Genomic DNA, 12,724 nt, shown 5'->3' on the forward strand with positions numbered 1-12,724 from the left:
GGTAGTTAGGAGAGCATGCAGTGATTGGATGTTTAGCAGCTTGATCTGCATATTCATTTCCTTTGATGCCTACATGACCTGGTATTCAACAGAATGTGACTGATTGGTTCTTGTAATGCAATTATCTCTGATCTGATTTGCTTCAAGATGGGGTGGATCGGCTTGGATAAATTTTTCAATGCTGTTATTGCACTCAGAGAGTCAGAATAGATCATAGTTTGCTCACTGGACAGATTAATCACATGATACAGAGCTATTTTAATTACCTGCAGTTTGGCAGATTAGACACTGTATTCCTTTGGAAGGGACACAGACCTAGAAAAGATAGAAGACACTGCTGCTGCGCTCACTGTCATACTTGCTTTTGAGCCATTGGTATATGATAACACCGAGAATTTTTAGCTTCATGTGCAGCATGGAGCTTCCAGATGGTGAGATCTGCTGCTTGCTTTTTCCCCCATTGTTGGAATGAGAAATCACAAACCAGTGTATAATCAGACCGTGGAGGGTCTGATTATACACTGTGGATGTGTGCTTGTTTCCTGAAAGATATTACCCATATCTACATTCCAGTATTGTGTTAACTGTAGCAACCTTATCCCAACTGGCTTGTTTTCATTAAGTTTATTGCCATAAGTAGTGGGACACTGGGGCTCAAAAAAGTATGGCCAGATAGGATGAAAGGGAGGGCTCAGTATATTTGCTGCATAAGCTGAGTAGCAACATTTTCCTCCGAAGATGGAGTGGAGATTCGTGTGCCAACTCTGCACAAGGGATGTTCTGATTGCCTTGCTGAATTAGTACACTTTTCCTGGCAGAGTCATAGACTGGAGTTCTGTAATCCAAGCAAGATCTGATTAATACCGATATAGCTGAAGCAGAGTGAGTGTATCAGTTAGGATATATAATTTTTTCAAGCAAAATGTTCTCAGATATGCGATGTGTTGTAAGAAGTTTAACTAATTGACCAGGATTAGGCCAAGAAATCTGATACTACTCGAAAGAGGTATGGTGAAATTTTTAAGTTTTAATTCAGGCTCAGGGTGGATCTTTCGTTTTTTACAGAAATGAATAGTTTGATTTTTGTGCTGATAAGCAGTAGCCATTGTGAGACATCCACAGCTCAACTTTGTTAATTGAGAGCTGAAGCTGTCTCTCTATAGAATTCATATTTTTTTCCTTGGCACGAGATCATGAGGTCATCTGCATAGTGATACAATTCTATTGTGCTTGGAATATCATGGATAATATTGTGTTTTCTTATTAAAAATAGAGTAGAACTGAAAATAGATCCCTGAGGGACCCCTCCTTCTGTATATGGATTCTAGGAAGAACATTTAGATGACTAACCTGAAAGGTTCTGCCCTGGAGAAAGCTCTGAATAAACAAGGGAAGCCTGCCTCGTAGTACAAAGGTGTGAAGAACCCGGAGAATACCAAAACGCCATGTTGTATCAAAGGCCTTCTCTAAATCCAAACTTACCATAAAGTAAAAAAAGTAAACTGCAGCCATTATCAACCCACTGCAGGATGGAAGCTCCTCAACTATTCATGTTGAGGGAAATGGACCATAATCTGCCACGCTGGTCCAGTGCGGGTTGGGAGATCGATTGTATTTAGCAGTCAGGGGCATGAACCCTGGTCTACTCAAAGAGCGTGTGCTACTACACTCCTGACCACTTGGCTACGGAACTTACCATAACTAGGTGGTAATTTCTGATGTTTGATTCTGCTTTTGTCATCATATTTAATGCAGATCTATTTTTCTGAAAGCCATACTGATTTTTATGTAAGATGTTATGTGACTCTAGAGACCAGTGAGGTGCTTCAGAACCATTTTCTCCGGTGTTTTCCCCAAACAACTAGTTAAGGAAATTGGATGATAATTAACTGGATTAGAGAGGTCTTTTCCTGGTTTAGGGATGGCTAATACAAGTAAATGTCTCTAAGAGTGAGGATAAACATGTTCCTGAAAAATTCTGTTAAAAAATATTACAAGAGTTTGTAAAGCAGTAACATTCAAGTGTTTTAACATAATATAAAATATACCATCAGGGCTAGCTACACTATTGGGTGCTCTGTTAAGAGATTCCTTTAAATCGGATATTGTAAAAGGCTGATTATACGGAAGAGAGAGACCGGTGTTGAAATTTAAATGATGCCTTTCTGCTACCTCTTTAATTTGTTGGAATAGAGCATCATATGAATTTGCTACTGATATTATGACAAAAGCTTCAGCAAAAGTGTTTGCTATGTCGTTTGGGGAAAATAGTTCCTGTCCATTACTGATCAATATGAGCGGGTTACAATGGATTTATGCCATTCAGACATTGGATTTTCATCCAGATTAATCTGGAGGAAAATAATGATTTTTTTTTGTGATAGTGGAAGCAAACTGTATCCAGGAATTTTTTTTGGCTTTCCTTCTTATTTGATGTGCTTTAGCATTAAGTTTCTTGTAATTTATAAGGTTAAGAGTAGTGGGATGCTTGCAGAAAATATTCCAAGTTTCAGGCTTTTTTTTTTTTTTTTTTTTTGACATTCATCATTCCACCAGTAATTTTTGCACCTGTGTGAATGAGTCGACAACTGAGGAATAGCTTTATCAGCTGCTGCTAGTATCTGTTTAGTGATATGGTCAGTAGCTTCATCTATTGACTGATTCTGAATGAAGTTTTTATCTAAAACTGCACTTAAAGAAAATTTTATCCAGTTTGCCTTTGTAAATTTCCTTCTGCAAGTTTCTGGATAGGGGAAGAAAGATAGTTTGGAATTTACAAGTAATTGGAAGATGATCACTATTGTGGGATTATCCAATACTGCCCAATGTATACTTGAATACAGAGTGGGGGAACAGATGGTTAGATCTATGGCAGAAGTGTTTCCTGTGGGAAAATGCATATGAGTATATGAACCGGTGTTCAGCAGAGTTAGACTATATGTCCAATAATGTTTTTATTAGCTGGCCTCTTTTATCTATATGTAGACTTCCTCATAATGGGTGGCGTCCATTAAAGTCACCCATCAAACAAATAGGAGGCGGTGTCTGGGCAAGGAGCTCATCAAAGTCTCTGAGTACATACCATTTGGTTCTGTGGAAGATAAATAGAAACAGATAAAATGATTCCAAGTTCTATTCTTACAGCAACAACTTCTAAATTAGTTTTTAAGGGGAGTTGCCTAGATGGATTAGTATCCAATACTAAAACCGCTACAACTCCATGGGTTGCAGTCGCTGCATTCCTGTTACACCTGTACAAAGTATATTAGTATTAGTAATGGCCGCATGGTGCAAGAAAGCCTATGGCTTATGCTGCACCAGCCAAAGTGAAAAAAAAAAAAAAAAAAAAAAAACCGAATAAAACAATGATAAAAAAAATATATATATATATTTCTTTATTGAAGGAATCACTTGTGGAATTAAATATGATTTCCTGTAAACAAATGCTTGTTTACAGGAAATTTTGGATTAAGTCACGGAGTTCATCTGTATTAGTATGCAGTCCTTGACAATTCCATTGTATAATGCACTCCATTATTTAGTTTTAGTGGTAGGATGATCCAGTTGCTTTTTAGAGGTAGTAGGCATATAGTGACCTATTTTAATTTTATCTTTTTTAGGAAAGGTAGGCTGTCCAGTGTTCATATCTTCTTCAGTATAATAAATTTCTAATATAGGTTCTTCTTAAGTTTTATCACCTATATCCATTTCTGCAGTATTAATTTGGCTCTTGGTAGAAGATTCAGCTTTTGATATCCTGGTCTCAACTTTGGGACTTGATGCCACTAGTAGAGGTGATGGAAATTGGGGTATTACAAGTCTTGGTCTCTGTTGTTTTGCTTCAAAGATGCCAAGGGAACTGAAAGCTGAGCTCCTGCCCATTCAGCAAGTGATATGTTAGGTGGAACCGAATCACTGGTTTGTGTAGCAACCAAACGATATTTCTTTGTAACATTTGCATATATATGTGCAGGAGTATCTTTTAGTATTTGTCGTCTCGTTTCCTGAGAAGTCGTTTTGTGTTCAACTTTAAATTTCTGTATTTTTTTCCCAAGTTTCCATAATTTGCAATTTTTAGGATATGTAGGATGATCTTCCTTGCAATTATTGAAAACTGGAGATGTTGCAGCACTTCTACTTAGAAAATTTTATGAAGCATATAACTCTCAGACAACCAGAATATTTGATCATAACTTATAATCTTATATTCATGGGATTTCATTTGTCTCACTTGTCAGACAAATGAAATTCCTTCTACTGAGTCTGTTTGAGTGTGACTCTGGGATCTACATTTTGGGCATGTTGTGTTTCCTTGAAATGTTGTCCGATAGTGTTTGAACTTCTGACACTTATAACACTGTACTGGATTTGGTATATAGGGGCAGATATGGCAATATAGGTAACCAGTTTTAACAGTATTTGGTAAGTTTGGAGTACTGAACATGAGTATTACTACGGGTTGGAATAAGACTGCCATTCCTACAAGTCAGAATTCTCTTATGACCTTTTGATCTTTCAGCTCCTCTTCTGTTACATTCAACAGATCCCGCTCAGAGATAATATCTTTTGGAGATGTTAACAGGAATTCTCCCAAATGTCGTAAGCTTTAACAACAATTCTGAATGTTTGGACTGTGTCATCTCAAGAAGTAAATCCCTTGACTGTAATCTTTTGATCATTTTAGGTGATCCAGCAGCATTTTCTAGAAATCTTTGTATTATAAAAATGGAGAGGTTTGTTCACTGGTTGACTACTTAAAGAATGGATAATGAGGAAAGTTGGATACTCTGGTTGGTAATTATCTTTTTTAAGCACTTATTTTGCACATTTCCTTGATCAGAGTTATACCAATCTGTGATATTTGAGCTTGGAGGCTCTAATGTTAGATAATTTTCTTTATCCATGTCAGCTCCTTTTCATCCTAGGGGATCAGCTTTTCCACTGAGGTTACTGGCCCCGCCATGGTTCCTGTAAACAAATGCCACAGAAATGCTTGGCACCCAGAACCTGTTTGTCTTTGAAAAATTGCCTTATTTGTGGACCAATAAAAATGTCTGCCTTAATCTTCTCTGTACTAAGTCTTGGGAATTAGATCCAAATAAAGTTTTGCTTCCACTTCCAAAGCCTTCATGAAATTTTTCATGAACCCCAGTTTGATGTGGAGTCATGGAAGCAAAACTTTATTTGGATCTAACAGAGTTCAAATGCTACGTTCTGCATTGCAGATGTAGGTGTCAACGATTTTCACTGAGGCTAACCAGAGCCTATCTTTGTTGTATTTGGGCCTAGGCAAAAATATTTTCCGAGGGCTAATAACGCCGTACTTTAATAAAAAAAAAAAAACGTTAACACTATAATCCAAAATTAGGATTACAGTCAATATAAAAATGTAAAGCATATAAATTTGCATATATTTCTAAGGATATATACATGCAAATGTGAACAAATCGGCAGCCTGCACCTATTGACAAGAAGCTACAACATTGCAGTATTTGCAAATTTTAAGGAACATGAGCGATCATGCACATCGTTATGCTAATTAATATCACTGATTTTGGCTGTGTCCATTGCTGTTTACAGGACCCCTTCAAAGTATGGGCCCTAGACACATTCCTAGTTTTTCTAAGCCTAAGAGAGGCCTTGAGGCCACCTCCTCTTCTCATACTGTATATCCTTGGCACGACTATCCCACTCGCAGAGAAAGCAACAATACTTGGCTTAACCTATTTGTAGTCCTAATAAAATGGCAATTACTTTTAAATCGCCACATATCTGCCACTCATATTTCTGACAGTGTACACCTAAGAGGATGTTCTCCATGTTTGCATATGTTTCTTTTTTGTCGACGGCATGCACAATATGCAGCGAGAGCAGCATATTACCATTGGGTAATAACACAGCTTTAGTTAATCTTAGAAGCATCTATAAATAGTCACCATTCTTTGGGAACATGTCTCATGTTCATTGCTGTCATTAGAACATCAACATCCTTACAAACAGTGAGTTCACCTTCTATTTGATAGAATTTATCATAGTCTATTTCAAATACAAAATGTTGTCACTTTCACAGAATGATCTAGCAGATTCCATTGTTGTAGCCTCAAGGCCAAAAGCTCTGCTTTATTCTTCAACAGTTCGAGATCCCTGATGAGGTCATTAAGCTCACCTTTTGTGATTCAGAAGGATAAAAGTTCGAACAAAATGGTGGATCCCTTGATGTAGAGAGCTGCTGTACTTCTTTGTGTATATCAATTTGATGTTCATCAGTGTCTTCATCTTCATCGGGGTGTAGAAAAAAGGTCGGGTAGTTCTGGCATAGGCAGTACTTCACCATGAGGTATGAGATGAATTGCAGATGGTATATTTGTGTATATCACTGTCCACTTTTTCTTCTTTGTCATCCCTTTTCTAATAGGAACCACCATACAGAAGTGAAAATCTGTGCCATAATTTGTTGGCTCCCTCCATATCATGGGCACTGTGAAAGGCATAAAACATTCCTTTTGATTCACCCGCGCATTGAATGTTGATGAACAGGTAGTGCATATGTGTGGTGCCCAGTTCTTGTCCTGGTCGCCTACTTTTCATCCAAAGTACAAGACGTAGGCCATTTTTATGGCTCGAGTTCAGGGATGCTTTCTTGAAGATAAAGTGACTTTTCCACATTCTTAACAGTCATCCGGACTATTCACTCAATTACGGGACATATTATTCTTACACAACACAAATACTACACAAAAATTAGGAATCTCACAGAGAACAAATGTTAACTGAGAACATACCACTCAGTACCTAGCTGCATTTGAGGATTACAGCAACAGGATTGAAGACGCATTTTAGGCAACAACAACTTATCACGTAATCAAGAGTGAGACGACAGTTGCAGATCACATGATAAGAGTGTTGTGGTACTGAAACGGCAGTGTTGGCATGCATTTTGCCGAGACCTTAGTTGATAATGTAAAGTAACTCGCTAATATCAGATCCTAACTGTAATTTGAAAACAAGATCCAATGAACAAATTTTAATGTGATTTTCCTGTTCAGCAGCATAAAATTAGTCAAGATTGGGTATTTTCGTTTTTGTAACATTTTGTGTGTTACAAAAACTTTTTGTGTACTTCAAACACAGCTTGTCCAACTGATATGATTAGATACTACAATGTGATCACAAAGGAACTAGATGCAAAAAATAATTTTTATATGATATACTTGGATTTTAGGAAATCTTTTGATACTGTTGCACTTAAAAGACTGCTGTACAAACTGGAGCAGTATGGCATTAATGGCAAGCTGCTGCTATGGATAAAGGGATGGTTGAAATGGAGAACACAGAGAGGGGTAATCAATAGATGTTGCTCTATTTGGATTAATGCTATTAGTGGAACCTCCCAGAGTTTGGTGTTGGGCCCATTATTGTTTTCTATATTTATGAATGATATTGATGAAGGCATAGCAGGCTTAATGTCTAAGTCTGCAGATGATTCAAAGGCTGGAATGGTGGTTAAATAACAGGTATGCTATTGCAACAGAATCTCGAAAAGTTAGGCAGATGGGCTGAGAAATGGCAATTGAAGATTATCATTAATAAACGCAAAGTAGTGGATATGGGTATCAGTAACCCCAGTATAACATACCATCTGTGTGGTACTACACTCAGAGTAGTGGAAAATGAAAAATACCTGGGGGTAATTGCACACTCTGATATGAAGTTCTCTGAGCAATGCAGACAAGCTGTCAGGACAGCTTATGGGGTTTTGTTAATAACATACAGGAATTTTGTTAGCAGCGATATGGAGGTGATTATCCCCATTGCATAAGGAAACTGTCAGACCACATCTTGAGTACTGCATACAAGTCTGGAGGTCTCATTTTAGGAAGGATGTAGAGCTTCTAGAACAAGCACAGAGAAGGGGAACAAAATTGGTGAGGGGTACAAAGGGGTGGTGGTCTTACCAAGAAAGGCTTCAGTTCTACAAATTGCAGTCTGAAGCTAGGCATCTGCAAGGTGATTTGATTGAAGTGTTTAAGGCTTAGAATGGATTGAGCAAGATCAATGCTGATGGGATTCTTCCCCTTGCTCAGACTACAAACATGAGGAGCATAAATTCAAATTGAGGAAGGACAGTTACAAAATAGATGTGTGCAAGTTTGCCTTTAGCCTGCAGGTGGTTGATTGCAGGATCAAACTTCCATCTGTTGTTTTGGAAGTTGAGAGCTTAAATAAATTCAAGGAAGAACTAGACAAACTATTGGAGGGAATAAATAGGTGACATGGGAAGTGTTGTTTTGTTTTTTGTTAATGCTATATAAGTTTGCATTTTTGCAATATTTGCCATTACTAATGCTAATATAGTAGAAAGGAATTCAGGAGAATGTACTAAAAATCATCTTATTATTATAGTAATGATGTATCCAATAACTGCATGAAAATGCTTAACTTTCAGAGCTTTCTAAGAAACGAAACATGATAATCATATGAATAAAGATGCATATGCTAATGTTTCTATTGTAGCATTTGCAATTCTGAGTGTGTGGATGTGATGTGGGAGATGTTTAATTAGAATACAATATTCAATGCTTGATATGGCTAGGTGTTTGGCCTTCACGGCCTGTTACAAATGTTTCCCAATGGCATTCAGCATTAATTGTGGGCACACTATGACATTGTGCAACAATTTATTATATTATTTTTTTCCTATTTAAATCCAGAAAGTCTTCTTGAAATTAATTCAATATAGCCAAAATAATTAGCTGAACCTGCACCTTTTTTTTATGTAGGGTTTACAGCACTGTTTCAGCTCATAGTTGCACTTACCTTTTCTCTTTTATTTCACTTACCTTATTTTACTTTTATAAGACATTGCTGTTTGCCTGGCTAAGTCGAGTGTTATTTGTACTCATGGCTCACAAAAAGTATATTTTTCTCTCAACACCCACATAGCACTTTATAGACTTTGACTTGCTCAGCCTACTAAATCAAGACTTTCTCAATTTAGAACTGATCCTCTTTCTATGCTGAGGAATAGGATGCAGCCTAATGAATGTGAATGGCTGGGCATCCAAGAACTGTTCATTAGAAGTTCCTAGGACAGGACCGAAAAATTTGTTTTAACCTGCTCATTGAAAATAAACAACTAAAGGCCAAGAATGCTGTCCTCTCAGCCAGTGTGGGATCCCCATGTCTCTGACACCTCCAATGTAATTGCCCAGAATAGAGCTATCAGTGACATGCTAGAGGTCAATAACACCTTAATGTCTTATGCAGCTGCCCTTAAGCAACCAAAGCCAGCACCTCAACAAAATATTCCTAGATGTGATCATCCTCAAGATGGATGAAGAAAGTATCTTCCAGAATATCAAGGGTGTCAAAACATCAGGGTCAAAATCTCAGAAAAACTAGACCGGGGTATCATTCTTCAGGCAACCTCCAAAGAATATACAGAGCAAAACAAAGAATATGAGAACTCAGGAAACAGTGGCCTGAAAGTTAAAATTCCTAAAAAAAAAAGAGGTCCCAGCATTCTAATCTTTGATATGGACAGCTCCATCACCAAGGAAGAGCTAGTCTCAGAAACTGCTCATAAACTCAGTGAATACATGGATGCAGAGGAGGCCAATGGCCAGAGGTAGCTTAAACTGAGTGCCTGAGTTTACCCCTCAGGTAAGACAGATTCTGTGACTTTGTGACTATCACCAAATGCTTCAATTGCCTGTGGTATCCTATTTGCAGACATTGCATCATGGGGCAGACATCTCTACAAGCATTGCCCTGCCAAATATTCCCCCCACCAATATGCAAATTACAAATCTGCTTGAAGATAACATAGTTATGTTATATAGCATATATGTTATATAACATAGTTAACATGCTTCTACAGGAACCCTACTGCTCCAAAGGCAACATTATTAGCAGTAGCAAATGACACACGAAAGCAAGATTAAACGTCATCAGCTGAAAAAAATAAAAATAATAAAATAATAATAATAAAAAAATAAAACCCAAAACTTCCCATTTTATCTGTCCAACCCCTCTAATAGCTCATCTAGTTCTTTCTTGAATTTATTCAAACTATGAACCTGTACAATTAGCATGAAAGTTTGTTCCAACAATCTACCACCATCTGGCTGAAGGCAATTTTTCTGCACACCTGATCAGCAACCATCCTTCCTCAGTTTGAATTTATGTGCCTTTTGCATGTGTGTAATCTGAGCCAGAGGAGGGATTCCATCAGCACTGAGCTTACTTTATCCATTCAAGGCCTTAATAGCTCAATAAGATCTCCTCACAGGTGCCTAGTCTCTAGATACAGCAATTTGCAAAACTGAATCCTTTCCATGTAAGAGCAATCTTGCTCTTCTTACCAACCTTGTTGCTCTTTTCTGCATTCATTCCAACAGATCCAACTTCTGCCTAAAATGAAGCTTCTAGACATGTATGCAGTACTGAAGTTATGTATGTATAAAATGGGATAATCACCACCTTATTCCTGATGATGAAATTCCTGCATATACACTGGTGTTCAAAGAAAGTGTATCACTCCTTAAAATTGTAATTGTCGTCCGAATAATGTAAGTATATAGCAATATTTCTTACAGACTGCATCAGATAAGATTGACATGTGTAGCTGATGACATAATATTGCATCAGCTGTTACTTTCAGCTATATAAGCACGCTCTGCAAGAGTTGCAGTCATTCCTTGCTTGTGTCAGGATGGCGAGTTACGTGCAGCTGACGTCATGAAGAAAGAGTACTATTGTTGCTTTACATAAGGAAGGATGTTCTTCCCTTCATATTGCTTATAGAGTGCTTTGTGATCAGTCAACAGTGAATAGATTTCTTTCCAAACTCAAGAAAAAAGAAACCGGATGCAAATGAGTCTCTACAGCAAAACAGGACAGCGTTTTGAAGCGCTTATGCCTTAAAACCATAAAGCTTCTTCATTTGAGCTGAAAAGAGAATGGGAAGAACATACAGGAGTGGTAGCAAGTGCAGTAACAGTCAGAAGACACCTCTTCAAAAATAGACTTGTAGCCCCTCCTCACACAAAAAATGAAAAAGGCCCGATTAATTTAGTGTAATGAGCATGTCAAATGGACCCCTGATCAGTGGAAGTCAGTTATTTTCTCGGATGAGAAGAAATTCATGGGTCTGATGGGAGACAAATGATTCGCCATAGATGTGCCGCAGAATACCATCCATGGTGTCTACGGTGAAATTCCCCTTCAGCAAAATGATATGGGGGTGTATTTTGTATTGGGGAGTAGGTCACCTACAGTTTATAAAAGGTTCTGTAAATGCCAATGGATACCAGGCTATATTGGAAGGCAAATTTCTGCCAACCATTAGAGACCATTTCAACATGCCACGTAACTGCATCTTTCAGGACGACTCTGCTCCTTGTTATTGGGCGAAAAGTGTAAGTAGACACTTCTGTAGTTACTTTATCTTCATTTCTGCATTAGAGGTTCAACAGTAATTTGTTACATGTGAAAAAATGGTTGGAAGAACGGTCCATTACAACTTTTAGCTGGCCAGGAAACAGCCCAGACATGAATCCTATAGAGAACTTGGTGTCGTGTGGAATCTGCAGTGGCCAGAAAGAAACCAAAGATCCTTTATGAACTTCAGGAACCCATGAACTATCAGTTGATTATCTTCAGAAATTGATCTTTTCAATGCCCCGACGGTATACTGCTGTCATCAGGGCCAGAGGCGGTTCAACTAAATATTAGTTTGAACCTGGTGAACTTTTCATTTTGTTTTCCATTTAAAATGATAAACTGAAGCAAATTGAGGGACTGAAAAATAAAAATAATAATAATAAAAAAATAAAACCCAAAACTTCCCATTTTATCTGTCCAACCCCTCTAATAGCTCATCTAGTTCTTTCTTGAATTTATTCAAACTATGAACTTGTACAATTAGCATGATAGTTTGAAGCAAAAAAATAAACTGAAGCAGTTTGATGTGGAGTGGTGGAAGCAAAACTTTATTTGGACCCCTACCATGTCTACCAGAGGTTCAAATGCAACAGTCTTCATTTCAGGTGTTAATGAGGGCTTTGATAACATTTCAGTCATAATTGTCGTGTTTACCAAAACTGTTGCATAAAGGTTGAAAATGCTCATTTTGGAATATTTTTAGAGCGCCTGTCAAATTTTACTTACCTTTGGCTTAACTATTAATAAATATCTTTTGTTTATATTTCTATTTGTGATGCTAGTCCTTAATATAACATACCATCGCAAAAAAGGGTTAGAGATGTGAAATTCCTAGGTGATGCAATTTCTTTGAACACCAGTATATATATAGTTGACAAACCTCCTTGAGCCATTCTGGAAACTATCTGCAATGCTCAGAACTTCATATCTGACTGCACAATTATCTTCAGGTTTTTCACTCAAACTGGATATCCCCAAACACAGAATAATTCAAGCACTGGACAAAAATGCTTTTCAGCAATCATTATTAGGAAGGTGGAAGTCGTGGACACCAGTTTTTTGTAAGAAGTAATTAGTTCTTCCACAAGCTGCCTGCAGTTGCAGGCTCTAACATTTCCTAACAAACCAGCTGAAAAATTTTGAAAGGCTTTCTATGCTGATTTCTCGCTATCACTAAGGACACATTTGAACTTGTTGTCTTTGAAAAGTTGCCTTATTTGTGCACCATTGAAAACACCTACCTTAATCTTCTCTGTACTGAGTCTTGGGAATTTCTCTT

At 37.6% G+C, this 12,724-nt stretch overlaps 1 protein-coding gene across 1 annotated transcript in view; it reads right to left on the reverse strand.

Annotated features, from left to right (window-relative positions):
- Window positions 1–12,724, reverse strand: part of hob (bridge-like lipid transfer protein family member hobbit) — a 916,854-nt gene that overhangs the window by 319,161 nt on the left and 584,969 nt on the right. The window lies entirely within an intron of this gene.

The sequence above is a fragment of the Mastigoproctus giganteus genome, chromosome 5 (genome assembly GCF_048544385.1).
Source record: "Mastigoproctus giganteus isolate SK-2022 chromosome 5, ASM4854438v1, whole genome shotgun sequence".
NCBI lineage: Eukaryota > Metazoa > Arthropoda > Arachnida > Uropygi > Thelyphonidae > Mastigoproctus > Mastigoproctus giganteus.